This window comes from Bacillus rossius, chromosome 10, assembly GCF_032445375.1.
Source record: "Bacillus rossius redtenbacheri isolate Brsri chromosome 10, Brsri_v3, whole genome shotgun sequence".
Taxonomy (NCBI): Eukaryota; Metazoa; Arthropoda; class Insecta; order Phasmatodea; family Bacillidae; genus Bacillus; species Bacillus rossius.
Window position 1 is genome coordinate 44,049,364 of NC_086337.1, and position 16,312 is coordinate 44,065,675.

Sequence of the window (16,312 nt, forward strand, 5' to 3'; positions counted from 1 at the left end):
AGTCGCTGGCGTGGGTGGTCGGAGGGGCGGTGATCGCCGGTGTGGTGTGGACTAGCAAGGGGGTGTTTTTTCACCGATGGTGTTCTAGCCTGTGAATGCGTTTCCGAGCTGTTGTGCCATGGTTCCAGGAGCGCCTCGGTCTTGATCATCGGTGAGTTGCTGTCCGGCGCACATTTGCATGTCTTCAGTGGATTAGCCTTTCCCGTCTGCAGGTCTCTGCCCCGTGGCCAGTAGCAAACTCTACAGGTGTTTTTCTTGAGCCTGTCTGCCATCGTGTCGCGCGGGGCTTCTGTGTAGATATTTACTCCACACGCACACGTGGCTCTGTTGACAACTTGCTCCCTGGTGAGGGTGTGAGGGGGGAGGGGAGTTGGCACACGGCCAGATGAGCTTGAATGGGAGGGGAGTGGTGGTTGTAGGGGGGGGTGGGGGTGGTGCACAGACAAGGATGCTTGCTGAAGGCCAGGAAGTGGGGGAGTGGAGGTGAAAGTGAAAGTTGGCGGAGGTGTGGCGCGGGCGGAGCCGCGCTCTTCCGGGTGGTCCCTTTGTCACCACTCCTCTGCGCGCTAAATTCCACTGCGCACGTCCAAAATGGCTGTCTTCCGTCTCCTTTGTCTGTTCTTGATCCGATTTTCTTGGTTTCTGGCTCTGCTATTATTCCCAATGCAAGGGCGCCATTTGCCGTCACCCGGCCTCTGTGAAAGGCCCAGGAAGTACCTGACAGGCGCTACGGGCGTCGCGGTGCTGCTTTTGTCCGGGGGGGGGGCAGGCTAGTTATTGGGACACCAGACCGTTGGTGATGGGTCGTGGGTACTCTGCCCCTGCATGCCCCGCCATGTACGCGGCTGGGAATCTACCCTGAGACTTCTTACATTGTCTTATGAGGGCTCAATGAGCGTGGTCCTAAAAGCGATTCTACACTTACATGAGGTTGTAGCCGGCAGGCGTATGTGCGGCGATCTTAACGAAAACGAGTTGCCTAGAGTCGGCCAGTGCCGTAAATTGCGTAGTCCGCGACGCGGTGCGGAATCTCCAAGAAACTGTCGAGATAAGCCCGGGTCCGCGAAATACACGTCGAGTCTACATGAGCAGCAATGAATTAAAAAGGGTTTGGTTATTAAATCAAGTACAGAGTGAACGATTGGTGGAACAAAATTGAAGGCTGCTCACTGACACACATCTTGACCCGGCGCAGAGTGGTTGGAGACTGCCCAACTTGGCCGTCTCGCAAGGGAGGGAAACTTTCACCTCCTTTGTGAGTCTGCGCCAAAAACTTATATCAACTTAATTTGCTCTATTATAAGCTGAAAAACATGTTCCAGGTGCTCAATTAAAAGGTAGCACCTGGTAATTGGGTGCTTAAGGCTTAACAACTGTTTTATAGTAGGTATTTAATTATTTGAATTGTGGCATCAAGTTGGCGAATGTAAATTTATAAACATATTGTCTCGCTGTGAACTGTTTTAGTTGGCTTCTCCTAATATGACTCAATCATTGTCACGGGCATTTTAATTAAGGCCAGTGGCAACGGTGACTGGTAATGAGGTTCGTTGTCTGCTCCGTGCATGCGGTGCTCGCACGGAGTAGCTACGATGCACTTGTTTAATGCCTGTGAATTAATAATTGTGTCCTAATGACTTGTCCCTTAATTGTTTTATGGGGCGGAGCCGTTTCGCGGTGAAGAAGTTATTACAGGAGGGTCACGCCTTGCACCACATACTGGTCCAGGCATTCGTGGTGAATTAAGTACCGAAGGTTTCAGTTGATTAATAAGATTTACCGGCAAGCAAAACTCAGTGATGTAAGCGTTATAGCTTCCACATGTGACGGTCACGACCCCCTTGTACCGAAAACTCTTTAAGACTGCCCCAAGAAGGGAGCATCACCAGAGGGGATTGACAATGCCCTCGTGCGCCACATCCATAAAGCACTACTTAATGTTTTGCATGAAATTTAACGTCTAAACATTTTACTATTTACTTATTTAAATTCCGAACATTGGAAACAACTGACAGAAAGGCTAAATATGTGTGTATTATCTACATGGTAATTTTTTACTTGAAAAACTTCAGTCAAACCAGACTTCGCCGCTTGTGGGCTACTTCGTTAACTGGAGCCAGAATATTTATATATGATTAAATACACCCAGTGAGCACTACGTATTGAATCTGACCTGAGGCTGCAAAAGATATTAAGGCATTCGTTAAACCAGTTTCCCAAAAAAAGTCGTACACATGTTTAACTAAGCACTTTTTTATGTGAATATTATGACTTTGACGACAGTCGTCGTACCCTCATAGATGCAGAGGCCGTACCTGTCCACCAACGTGGCCTAAGGGAGGTATGTTTCCCCCCCTGTGCACCGACTGTGAAGTGCTACGAGCAGGGACGCACCCGCGTGCGCCCTGGTACGTCAGCGGACGTCAGGATGTGTAGATAGTTATGTTTTGTAAATACATTTAAATAACCACGAGCCTCCGCAAATATTTATAACTCTTATGTCTGGATTAGTGTATGTGAATGTTATGTCAATCCTTCGTCTTTATTCTGTAATTTATTAACTGAGTCATTTGTGTTTACATTTTACTAACTGACTACTTTTTATATCGTTATAATAATTCTGAGTTTTCATTCAAGTGTTATGTCAGCCATGTATCTGCAGCCTGGCGCACCGCGAGGCGGGCCTCTCCCACGCCGGCCGATTTCCCCTCCCCTCCTCCGCGGCCCGCGGGCCGCGGCCTGCTAGCGGGCGGAGGAGGGCAGTAGTGAACCAGACGCGAGAGCGAGCAGACGTGCACTCCGCTCCGCTCGAGACGCGTTTTCTTAGCTCTGAGTTCGCAGTCAGTGAAACGTCACGGGACTGCCTCTGCAGCCGAGCCGCTCTTCATTAGCATTCATTATACCGCTGGACTTTCTCAGTTTTACGTATCTTTTCGGGACTTTAGCTGCATACGTCATAGGCCGTGTAAGTGCCTCTTCGAACCGCCGAACCTCTCAGTCAGTACGTGTATCTACTGGACCTTTTATGCTTACATGACGGGCCACGTACGCGCTGTGTATCTATACGGAACTTTCGTAACCAGTAAGACTAGCTACGGGGTTACCTTCTCTGTCGTTTCGGGTCGCATCTCGAGGACGAGACTTATTTCCGGGAGTCCGTGTCGCGGCGGGAAGGACGCTCGGTCTGCGACGTGCCGGCCAGGCTGCGGCAGGATTTCTTTACGGAATAAAAAAGGGGCTCGTGAAAACGGACATCGCATTATCCTTGGAACTACCTACCGTTCCTCCTACCTACGTACGTTCCCTCCAGGTCCCGTATTTTCCGGTCCCGGCCACGTTGGCCTGAACTCACTTCCTCACCGATGAGAGCTACATTGGCAAAACAGGACATTTTCGCAAACAGGAAATTAGGGACCACAGGCTGGGGGACGTCAACTTTATATAAATTCTTACAGTAATTAAATATATTAGTACTCATACAGGTGCCTAACAAAAGGCACGGAGCAATTACTTAGCTGCAGATACATACCTGCCAACTTTGGCCAGTCCAAAAGCGGGAGGTTTTTTAGTGGAGTAAATACTTGTTCCCCCCAATAAAGCGGGGGGGCCCGGGAAAATTTTGTTTATTTTGTAAATTTTTAACCAGCATGATCAGCACAAGCAATGGGCAGATTGTGTTCTAAAATAAAATACGTTAACAAACACTCTGCTTTTGTCACATATCTTCTTTCAGACTAGTGTCACGAAAAACGTCTAATTTCTGATTTGATGCTATATGCATTTAGCATTGACGGCATGTTTCTTCGTATTTATATGCTTCACAATGTCGCCCTTTCCGGCATGTGAGACGGAAAAATCACGACACAAAGAACAAAATGCAGCATGTTCAACTTTCCTCGATTGCAAAATGCACGGAAATTCGTCACTGAATGTCTTCTTCTACACTGCAAGATACTTTACTGTAGGCTTACTTAGCGCCATTTCTATTAAATCCTTATTGCGGAGTAGGCCTACAACTAAACAACGCGTACAAAATACTCATCACGCAACTGCTTCCACAAAATAATATTTTTATGAATACACCGTTGAATAAATTCGAAGACTGTACTATAATGCTACCTCTACACTTCGTCTGTGAGCACGGACGCGAACAAAGGCGAATTTGTTCGGGGACGAACAAACAATTCACACATAGCCGGCTGACAAACCGAAGCGAATTTGGGCACGAATTTAAACAGTGGTATCAAACTCATTATTAATCCAGTCCGTCTTTATTTCAAACCAACACCGCCAAACACACAGTTTACAATGTTTACAGAAAACGCCATCTTGGAAAATTATTGAAACCTTTTTCTGATTGGCTAACAAACACCAATGACGAACGTGTACCAAAACAGCTCCCATAAATATCGTAAATAACTACGTTTCTTTCTTAGATGTACGCTTAACCAAGAGTTTTAGCCGACAATTGTGGGCATTTAGGCAAATAAAATAACTACACGTTATGGTACGAACCATAGTTACTCTACGATTGTACGGAATAATGGTACAAACATATTAATTCTATAAATTTATTGCATTAAAAACTTCAAGATAAACAGAACCAAAAAACGGGAGATTTTAATGACAAATCGGGAGGGCGGGAGAAAGGGTATAAAATCGGGAGTCTCCCGCCTAAAGCGGGAGGGTTGGCAGGTATGCAGATACAATCACTAACTTTACTCGTGCGGACATGATGCAATGGTGCGTTCCTCTACCAGGGACTGGTACTGGCGGGATGGAGACAACATACGTCAAGTTATATTATAGTATTAAGCTTTATTAACATATGCCTACTTACTTTGACGTCGCCCGACCGAAGGCCACCCTAAAGCCCGACCTGCAACCGCCAGTATTCAACCCTGCTAACGGAATTCGCCCCTAGCCACGGCCCACCCGTGTCAGGCGAGCCACCAGCAGACAAGGTAAAACCCGGCCCCATAGTAAACCGACCGACATTACAGTCGATCACTTTGATAAAACACACACAGAATATAATCAACATTACGTATAAGTTAAACGTTCGCTTAATGAAAGTGCGACGTAGTGCCGTCGTCCGGGGTCTCGGGCTCGAGTCCCGGTGTGGCTCCTAGTGGGAAAAGGCGGTTCTTGATCTGTGTTGTCCGGGTGGGCGCCAGACTAGCTCGTTTCTAGTCGTGAATTTGGGGTCGTGGATGTATGTGCCCCTGCGTGGCCCACTAGGGCCGGCGGCGGTGTTGCGTGAGATGATTTTAAATAAGAGACGTGGAGTTGAGGTGGTGGTGTCGTACCTTTTATTCAGAGGAGCGAGTCGTACACAATACAACACTCTACAGAGGTCCCCGGGGGGTTTTTACTTGTTATTCCGTGGCGCCTTATTGTTTGTGTTCCGCGTTACGTGGCCTCGGATGCTGTTATGTCTCAGACGTCTCACTGGGTACGTAGGTAACGTAATTTCGTAACACAAAGGCGGGACACAAAATACACTGAATTAAGGGGGCGCGTATAGGTTACGTGGCACTCGTTACTCGGGTAACGTAAGTTAGCAATACAAAATACGGGATACAAAAATACACTGAATTAAGGGGGTGCGCACAAGTTACGTGGCACTCGTTATTCGGGTAACGTCCGTTAGCAATACAAAACACGGGATACAAAAATACACTGGATTAAGTGGGCGCGCACAAGTTACGTGGCACTCGTTACTCGGGTAACGTAAGGTAGCAGTACAAAATACGGGATACAAAAATACACTGAATTAAGGGGCGGGCGATTGGAGACGGCCAATCCCGTATGCAAATGTCTCGGCGCGGGTGTTGTGCCCACTGTGGTGAAACACGCACCGCAATTAAGTTTGTCCAAGTTCCCTTGCGGGTTTGTGGTCAGCGCCGTGCGCGTGACCTTAAACAAAGTTCTGTACGTTGCGGGAGACGGCCCGTGCCGTATGCTGAAGAGCAGCCCCACTGACCAAGTGTGGTGCGGGGTGTCCTTAAGTTGATGCGGCCGGATTAGGTCCTGGACCGTAAAAAGGGACCGGGTACTCACGGAGAGGTTAAGTAATAAAAGGGATTTGGTTAATTAGTGACTATATTTACCGGACGTTACTTTCAATGTAGACAAAGGATGTTGCCTCTCCGTGGGACGTAGGTCCGCCCCGGTCCATGAGCTGCGCTGAACTGCCGAACTGGCATGGCGTCTGAGGGAGGCTCGGCCTCTCTCGCGCCAGGCGTGACCTCATTACGCTAGACTCCAAACGGGTGTGTCTGGAAGAGATTTTATTGTCGCTAAAATCCTAATTTAATGTTTTAGGAGGAATGGGTACGGTTCTTCTCTTGTCTACTCAGGTTTCCGCGGCTTTGTCTTTGATTGCTGTTCGGGTCGCCTGACTCGGGTGGGCCATGGCCAGGGGTGTGTTCCGTTAGCGGGAGCGTATACTGGCGGGTGCAGGTCGGGCTCTGGGGTGGTCGTCGGCCAGACGACGTCAAACGCCCCCCCCCCCCTGTGAAGCCCGACCTTGCGCCGCTTATGGTCCCGCTAACATGGGGCCACCCCTAGCTCCGGCCGCTCCATCCCGGCGTGGTTCGCGGCTCAGCAGCTGGTTGGCTCCGCGTACTGGACCTGGTGATCAAGGCCGACTGGGCCAACGTGCGCGCCGCTCCGGTTGCCGTCGTGGCAGGCGTGCCGGGGGCGGCGTCGTGGCGTCTGGGTGGGGTCAGCGGCTGATAGGGTCAGCGCACTGGACCTGGTGAACGTGGCCGACTGGGCCAACGTGCGCGCCGCCCCGGTTGCCGTCGTGGCAGGCGTGCCGGGGGCGGCGTCGTGGCGCCTGGGCGGGGTCAGCGGCTGATAGGGTCAGCGCACTGGACCTGGTGAACGTGGCCGACTGGGCCAACGTGCGCGCCGCCCCGGTTGCCGTCGTGGCAGGCGTGCCGGGGGCGGCGTCGTGGCGCCTCCTAGCTCCAGCAACAGCTCCACCCAGGTGGTGCTCGCGGTGGCCGCAGTTGGTAGGGCCCGAGCACCTGTCCCGGGTCGTCCCACGCCGAACATCCGGGGGTTGACTCGTCGAGGTAGCCTTGTGGCTGACTGGCCCTGCGCCCTGTTCCCAGGTCGAAGTCGGCCAGGCGAACTGGAGGTCTGTGGGCCCGTCGGGGTCGTTCTGCGGGCTCGCTGGCGGGTTCGCTTGTCCCCAGTCGATGTCCCGGTCCGCGGAGGTCCTCCTTCGGTGGCGGTTGACAGTTCGTGGACTGGTACGGAGTCCGTTCCCGTTTGGGTATGGCGGCTGATGCTGAGGCGGCGATCTCCGGGTCGGTCTCTCCGGGTTGCGTGACGATCGGCGTTGGCCCGTTGTCGTTGCCCGCATCGGATTGACCTACGCTGTGCGACAGCTCGGCGATCTCCACGGCCTCTGCTTCATCGCCCCGTGGGTAGCATTGCGGTGGGGGGCTCTCGTACACCCCGCTTCCCTCCCAGGGTACCACTGCCGTCTCCGGTGCGTTCTCGTGGACCTCTTCTGGTTCGTCTGGCACGTCGTGGGCGGGGTCGCCCCCGGTGTCCCCCGTGGCCATGCTAAGGGCATAATCGTCGAGGTACGTGGGCGGGCGCCGCCACCGCCGTGGTCGTGGCCTCGCCTCGTCGTCTGACGCGGCCTCTGCGGGTGATGTCCCGGGCGTGTATGCAAGTTCGTCGCGGGGCCTGTTGGACGTGGTGTTCGTGAACACTAGGGTGCGGTATGGGCGCGGTTCGGGTCGGCTCCTAGCGGGGGTCGCTTCTGGCGAGTTGTCCTCTTCCTGGACGGCGTCGCTCTCCGGCGTACGGCGTCCGTTGTCGTCCGGAGTGGGGGGTCCTGCGTCCCCGTCTGGGTTCCTCTCCCCAGGCAGGGCGGTGAGCCGGATGTCGTCCCTGTGCACCTTTTTCAGGCGCCGTCCCTCCGTGCGGACTAAGTACGTCGTCCTGCCTAGTCGTCGCCGTACCGTGTATGGCCCGCCCCAGCGCGGGGCCAGGCCCGCGCAATAGTTGCGGGGTGCGGCTGAAAGTGGGTGTAGTCGCGCGAACACCTGATCGCCGACCTGCACGGCGGGTGGAGGATGATCTGTGATTGGGGTGATCCGGTTGGCGTACCTCTCCTGCCTACGTCTTGCCTCGTCGTGCAGAGTCACCCGTCGTTGGTCGCGTTCCTCCGTCGTCTCGTCGGGGTGTGGAGTGCCGTGTGTGGCCCATTCTCCCGGTAAGGGCAGGTTGTGGCCCTGTATCATTTCGGCCGGTGTGCGGCCGGTTGCGGCGTTGGTGCGGCGTCGTACACAGAAGAGGGCGTCAGCCACGTGCAGGTCCCACTGCGTGTGGTCTGCCCCCAGCCGGATCAGGAGCTGTGCCTTCAGTTCCTGGTTCCGGCGCTCTGTCGGGTTCGCTCTCGGGTGGTAGGCGGGCGTCGTGTGGTGCTCGATCTGGTGTTCGTCGCACCAGCCCTTCCAATGTCGCCCCAGGAACTGACTGGCGTTGTCCGTCAACACCGACTGGGGGTATCCCCAACGGGACAGGAATTCCCTGGTCAGCAGGCTGATGATGGTAGGTGTGCGCACGTTCCCGCATGGATACGCCTCCGTCCACCGCGTGAAGAGGTCCGTCACGACGAGGAGGAAGCGTTTGCCGCGCGGCGTGCGGGGGTAGGGGCCCATTACGTCTAAGGCTATCGTTTGGAAGGCGGTGGTGGGTTCCCTGGGTCGCTGTTGCTCCTCGCCGTCACGCCGCCTCGCTTTCCTCGCTTGACAGACCTCGCATTCGCGCACGTACGTACGTACGTCGTACGTGACGCGGGGCCAGTGGTAGTGCCGGGTGACTTCTCGTCGTGTCTGATCGGTCCCCGGGTGTCCAGCGAGGTCGTGGTCGTGGAAGAACCGAAGGACCGCTTCTCGGGCTTCCGTCGGGACGTAGGTCCTCCAGTCTTCCTGGTGTCCGGGTGTGTGAGTCTGAATCAGGCCGTCTTGCACGCGCCACGCCTCGTGTCCGGCGGTCGCTTGCTGGCGGCGTCTTGCCGCGTCTATTGACGTTTCCTGTGCTCGACGTACCCGGTCCTGGACGTCGGCCACGGTGTTGGGTGGGTCTTCGTCCCCGTCCGCGTCGGCCGTGATTCGCGCGGATGCCGAGTCGTGCGATGCGTGTCCGTGTGGTGTGTCCGGGGGTAGAATCTCCTCCCAGTCGTCCTCGTCCGTCAGCTCTGTTCGGTCGTCGGGTTCCCGCGACAGTAAGTCGGGGAGCTGGTTCTCCGTGCCGGGAACGTGCTCGACGTCGAAGTCGAACGACTGGAGGAATAGCGCCCATCGTATGAGTTTGCCTTTCCGCCCCTGCATCGTACGCAGCCAGGTGAGGCAGCTGTTGTCCGTCCTCAGTGTGAAGCACTTCCCCTCCAGGTGGGGCCGGTACTTTTTCATGGCCCAGACTACGGCTAGGCACTCTTGCTCGTTGCTGTGATACCGGCGTTCGGCCGGTCCGAGCTTCGCGCTAGCGTAGTCGATGACCTCGCGGACCCCGTTCGGGTCCGTGTGAAAAAGCACCGCGCCCACACCGAGTGTGCTGGCGTCGGTCTGAAGGTAGAGGCGGCGTCCGGGGTCTACTCGTGTGAGGGTGTGACAGCGAGTGAAGGCGGCTTTTATTTCTTCGAAGGCGCGTTGCGCGGGTTCGCCCCAATGGTACCGTGCCCGTGGTGACAGGAGGTCGGTCAGTGGTGCGATGGTACGGGAGAAGTCGGGGATGTACCCCCTGAGCCAGTTCACCAGGCCGATAAACCGTTGGAGTTGCTTCCTCGTCCGCGGTGGTGCCGCTTCAGCGATCTTGCGCAAGTGAACGGGTTGGGGTCGGTTGCCAGCCGCGCTTACTAGGTGGCCCAGGAATTCGACCTCCTGGGTCCCGATATGACACTTGTGGTGTGCGGCCGTGAGATGGTGTGTGGCCAAGCGTTCTAGGACCAGCGCCAGGTGTCTGGCGTGGTCCTCCCACGTCTCGGAGAAGACGATCACGTCGTCGAGGTACGCGATCGCAAACCGGCCCAGGTACCCCTCCAACACTCGGGTCATCATTCCCTGGAACGTGGCCGGTGCGCACTTTAGCCCAAAAGGCATGGCGCGAAATTGAAACTTCCGCCCGTCTGGTATCGTGAACGCGGTTTTCCCCCTGTCTTCCGCCCGTATGGGCACTTGCCAGTACCCAGCCTTCAGGTCGAGCGTACTGAAGACTTTCGCGCGGCCGAGTCCGGCTACGGCGGCGTCGACGCTGATTTGAGGTGGGGGTGAGCTAATCGTGATCGCGTTTAGCGGCCGAAAATCGACGCAGAAGCGTAGCGAACCGTCTTTCTTTGGGGCTAATACGACGCAAGCATTGTAATGACTGTTGGACGGCTCGACTACCCCGTCGCGAAGCATGTCCGCCACTTGCTCCCGGATGGCCCTCTGCTCCCGGAACCCGTAGCCTCTCGGGGCCTCGTGTACTGGGTTGTCGTGGGTGGTCGGGATGTGGTGTTCGGTGATGGTGGTGCGTTTCAGTGGGTCGGCTACCGCGAAGACGTCCTGCCTTTCTGCCAACACGCGTTCCACTGCTGCTCGGTACTCGTGGGGGACGTTGTGGCGGAACTGGTCTAAGGTTACTTTCTCCCCCTGACTCTCGGGGGTAGTGCCTATGGCGTACACCGTGAGCCGCTCGCGGGTGCCAATGTAAACTCGTCTGGGTTTCATTTCGATCACCGCATCTTGTCTCGCTAACCATGGTTGGCCTAGTACTATCCCTTCGTGTAAGTCCTCTACCACTAGGGCGGTTACCGTGGTGACGTCCCGAATGCGTACCTCGAGTTCGGCTTGCCCCACTGTCCTTCCCGGTTGCGTGCTGGTTGCTAACCGTAACTCGGCTTGGTGGGATGTATTTGGGTGCCAGATTGGTCCGGGCACTCGTGAGGCCCATAGTCGGTAGTATGCCTCCCAGTGTGACGTTAGCTTGTGCCTCCGTCTTAAGCGGTGCCCATGACCACGGTAATTGGGTGTGCGGCTCGCCGAGTAACGTCTCGCTCCAGGGCTTGCCCCAGGTCTGTTCGGTGACGTTGTCCCGGGTGTTCGCGCATTGGCATGTCCTGTACCACGGCAGTGATCCCGTCAATAGGTCTATTTCCCTTGGTAATAGGCAACGCGTGCACACGAGGTCTGTAGGTGGTGCCTGCATGTTGAGCTGTATGTTGTACGTTCAAGTTCGCCGTCTGTGACGGGCTGTTCGTAGTCTGGGCGCGTGTTGTAGCGCGCGGGTTTGAGATCGGCGGCGGGCAGGTGCCCGGACAGCCGCACAAAGAGGAGGCGAAAACGGTCCGCGCGGAGTGGGGGTATCGGGATGGTTGCCCGAAGCGGAGAGCGTAAAGCGGGGTGACGAGGTGGGGGTAGGTGCCCGGACAGCCGCACAAAGAGGAGGCGAAAACGGTCCGCGCGGAGTGGGGGTGGTGACGTCGCTCCGTTGCTCGCCTCGCCGTGATGACGTGCGGGGGTGGGGGTGGTTGGAGTGTCCTTTGTCCGCTCGCCTCGTCGCGCCGGTCTGTCTGGCCTTCGACCCTTCCTGTGTCCAAAATGGCCGTTTCGTGTCTCCGCTGTCGCCTGTTGGTGAATTTATTTCGAAAATGTCCAGAAGTGAAAAAAAAAATTTTTCACGTTATTTTCTGCCCCACGCAGCGGGCGCCAAATGCCGTCGTCCGGGGTCTCGGGCTCGAGTCCCGGTGTGGCTCCTAGTGGGAAAAGGCGGTTCTTGATCTGTGTTGTCCGGGTGGGCGCCAGACTAGCTCGTTTCTAGTCGTGAATTTGGGGTCGTGGATGTATGTGCCCCTGCGTGGCCCACTAGGGCCGGCGGCGGTGTTGCGTGAGATGATTTTAAATAAGAGACGTGGAGTTGAGGTGGTGGTGTCGTACCTTTTATTCAGAGGAGCGAGTCGTACACATTACAACACTCTACAGAGGTCCCCGGGGGGTTTTTACTTGTTATTCCGTGGCGCCTTATTGTTTGTGTTCCGCGTTACGTGGCCTCGGATGCTGTTATGTCTCAGACGTCTCACTGGGTACGTAGGTAACGTAATTTCGTAACACAAAGGCGGGACACAAAATACACTGAATTAAGGGGGCGCGTACAGGTTACGTGGCACTCGTTACTCGGGTAACGTAAGTTAGCAATACAAAATACGGGATACAAAAATACACTGAATTAAGGGGGTGCGCACAAGTTACGTGGCACTCGTTATTCGGGTAACGTCCGTTAGCAATACAAAACACGGGATACAAAAATACACTGGATTAAGTGGGCGCGCACAAGTTACGTGGCACTCGTTACTCGGGTAACGTAAGTTAGCAGTACAAAATACGGGATACAAAAATACACTGAATTAAGGGGCGGGCGATTGGAGACGGCCAATCCCGTATGCAAATGTCTCGGCGCGGGTGTTGTGCCCACTGTGGTGAAACACGCACCGCAATTAAGTTTGTCCAAGTTCCCTTGCGGGTTTGTGGTCAGCGCCGTGCGCGTGACCTTAAACAAAGTTCTGTACGTTGCGGGAGACGGCCCGTGCCGTATGCTGAAGAGCAGCCCCACTGACCAAGTGTGGTGCGGGGTGTCCTTAAGTTGATGCGGCCGGATTAGGTCCTGGACCGTAAAAAGGGACCGGGTACTCACGGAGAGGTTAAGTAATAAAAGGGGTTTGGTTAATTAGTGACTATATTTACCGGACGTTACTTTCAATGTAGACAAAGGATGTTGCCTCTCCGTGGGACGTAGGTCCGCCCCGGTCCATGAGCTGCGCTGAACTGCCGAACTGGCATGGCGTCTGAGGGAGGCTCGGCCTCTCTCGCGCCAGGCGTGACCTCATTACGCTAGACTCCAAACGGGTGTGTCTGGAAGAGATTTTATTGTCGCTAAAATCCTAATTTAATGTTTTAGGAGGAATGGGTACGGTTCTTCTCTTGTCTACTCAGGTTTCCGCGGCTTTGTCTTTGATTGCTGTTCGGGTCGCCTGACTCGGGTGGGCCATGGCCAGGGGTGTGTTCCGTTAGCGGGAGCGTATACTGGCGGGTGCAGGTCGGGCTCTGGGGTGGTCGTCGGCCAGACGACGTCAGTAGGAGTGACCGGGCACTCACGTGTGAAAATGTGTCGATACGTGTGTGTGTTCACCTGGCGGCCTTCTACCTAGATTAGTTAAGTATTTCATGTGATATAATTATTACCCCCCACCGGAGCAGTCCGGCAAGAGACGAACAGTCTCTGGTGTGACGTATAGTTTAAAAAACATAATTCGTAAACATACCTACTAACTCTAAATTGTAGAAGGGGTGAGTAATGTTAATTTAGCCTTAATAATTAATGTAGGAATTTAGCGCCCTTAAAATCTCTTGTTAACTTGTTAAATTGGAAAATAACGTAATGAGGTCAACCCTGGCGCGAGGGACACCGAGCCTCGGCCGGAGGCCATGACACAACGGCAGTACAGCGCGACTCGTGGACCGGGGCGGACGCACGTCCCACGGAGAGACATCATCCCTTGTCTGCATTGAACTCACTTCTGGTAATTATAGTCACTTCCTCGAAACCTCTTTTTATTCATCTCTCCGTGCGTACCCGGTCCAAATTTTCGGTCCAGGACCACACTTGGTCTGCGGGATAGTTTTCAGTATACGGCACGGGCCGCCTCCCGAACCACAGAACTTGCATTAAAACCAGTCGCCCCGGCGCTGGCAACAACCCGTAAGGGAACTTGGACGAATTTAGCTGCGGTCCGCGCTCCACTACAGTGGACACGAACACCGCCTCGAGACATAGATATACGGGATTGGCCGCCTCCAATCGTCCTCAACCCCCTTTGGTGTAACCAGGCTCAGAACCACCTAGTGCCACGCTAATACGTAATATTTTAGTAATTTTGTGCGACGCCTTGAACCTGGGACATCCTTGAATAAAATTGTGCAACGCGCCACCATGTAACATTTTTGTAAACTTGTGCCACGCCTTCATTACGTAACTTTTCAGAATAATTTTGTGTAATTGTGTAACTTATGTATTGTGTGACGTCACCCTCTGTACGACGTGGTGTGTAATCCACGGTATTACACCAAGCCCACAGTCGCATGAATAAACGACGCACGTCATTTGCCGCATTAATTCAACGCCTAATCAATTAACCATACAACTCCCAACCATCCTCAAGTAGGGAATCCCTCATATCCCACGCAACACCGCCAACGCTCCTAGTGGGCCACGCAGGGGCAACCGACCCCACGACCCACCTATCGACTAGAAACAGAGCTAGTCTGGCGCCCACCCGGAAACACTACATCAACAACAGCCATTCCTGCTAGGAGCCGCACCGGGACTCGAGCCCGAGACCCCGGACGACGTCAACTTACACAAAATAATGACCACCTATATTATTATAATAAATTTACAGATAGCCAATCTACTCAGTGTGCAGGAGATAGGTACCTACCTACAGCATCTTAGGTGTTCATCAAGTGGCAGGATTTCCTTCATCATGTACAGCCATCTATTAAAAAGTGATATTCTCGACCAGATGTCTTATCACTGCAGCCATGTACAACCCATACCTCAAAGATATCTAGCTTCTTCCAGTCTATACACACAACCTTGAATTCTAATGGTACCCTGGAAATTTTCCGGTGGCAGATAAAGGAGATATGGCTGTCCGGGAGCACAAATCTGTAGGATTTGAAAAAGACCCATGCGGAAATTTCCAGGGTAGGGCCGCGCAGCCAGTTTTGATTGACACAGGTCATCTCTAAATAGGATGTTTGTACATTGTATGGTGCCCATATGCAGAAAACTTTAAAATGTACAGAAAGTATTCCACAAAACATAGTTTTGATATTTACGTTTATCAACACCTTTCCACAATCACGATTTCACAAGCATAAGCAGGCTCAGTGGGAGGCTCTAATTCCAGAGGGCCCCGGACCCCCCTAATATCTACATCCATGCTTACAGCAGTCAGGAAATTACAAGATCGTTCCTTAGCGAATTCTGCTTGATATGTAAGAATGTTTTAGACAGAATGCGAGAGCTGTTTTGGTTTACCGATGCCTGCATGTAAGCAGGTAGCGGGGTCCGTGCGGAACAGAAAAATGCCATTAAGTGGGTGAATGTATCGAATCAGACTCCAGTACATAACACATGTAAATAATAATTCATTACAATTTAGTATGTAAACAAGCAAGATAGCGAAAAAGATTGTGTAAATATAAATGGACTCAAATTAACACTAATATTGGACCATCCTTTGAATATTTCATCACACTCAGAACGTCACAATTGTTTTATTTATATATATATAATTTCGAAGATGGTTATGATAAGTTAAGTTAGGAAATTTTGATATCCTTTCCTGATACATTATGCTCGGGCATTTCATAAATGCTCACAACCAAATTTCGGGTAGAATCATGTCAATATGCACAAAAGTAAAACCTTTGGATTATTGTTTTCTAATACCAATTCATGTTTTGAGATAGGTATTGACCAAAACATTAAGTTACAATAAAAAAAATTTAATTTTCCTTGCCCTACAATAAAAATGAAAAAAATCGGCGCAGATCCCTGGGCAAATGCCCGGCTTGCCTTGCCCTGGAACACCAGCCTTGTGTAAAATTATAGTCTGTCTGATGTAAAGGGCAGGATACAACGGATGAAGACCTAGGAAATGGCCCTGTTAGTCAATTGAATGAGCCTCATCAAAGAAAGTTGCCAAGGTCCTTGTAAATGAGTTTCAAGAACTCAGTGACAGTATAATGTGGACTGATAAAACCAAAATTAACATATTTAGATCCAATGCCATCTAGAATGAATGTAGGGGAAAAAAATAGTCTATGATGTGGTAATCACTTTCCCCACTGTACCGTAAGTAATTTTGGGAATCCATAACACTTTGGGGGTGCATGTCATTCAAGGGGGTTAGGAACATTCATATCATAAATGCCATAGTCAGTATGGTCTAAATTATTTTAAAAGCAACTGGGAAACACAGTTCTCGCTTTATGAGAATACCAGCAGTGAACTACATTCAGCAAGAACAGTAAACATACAGCTGCCAGTAATAGGAATCAATTAATCTGTAATGATTCAAAGAAAATTAAAATTTTTCCACAAATAGCAAAATTAAATCCCATACAGCATTTGTAGGCCATTTTGAAGAGGAATGTTTCAATGGAAATAGTTCAAAAAGAACTAAAGCAGGTGGTCTTGAATTTAAAAAAATGGGACATACACACCCAGTTACATTTCA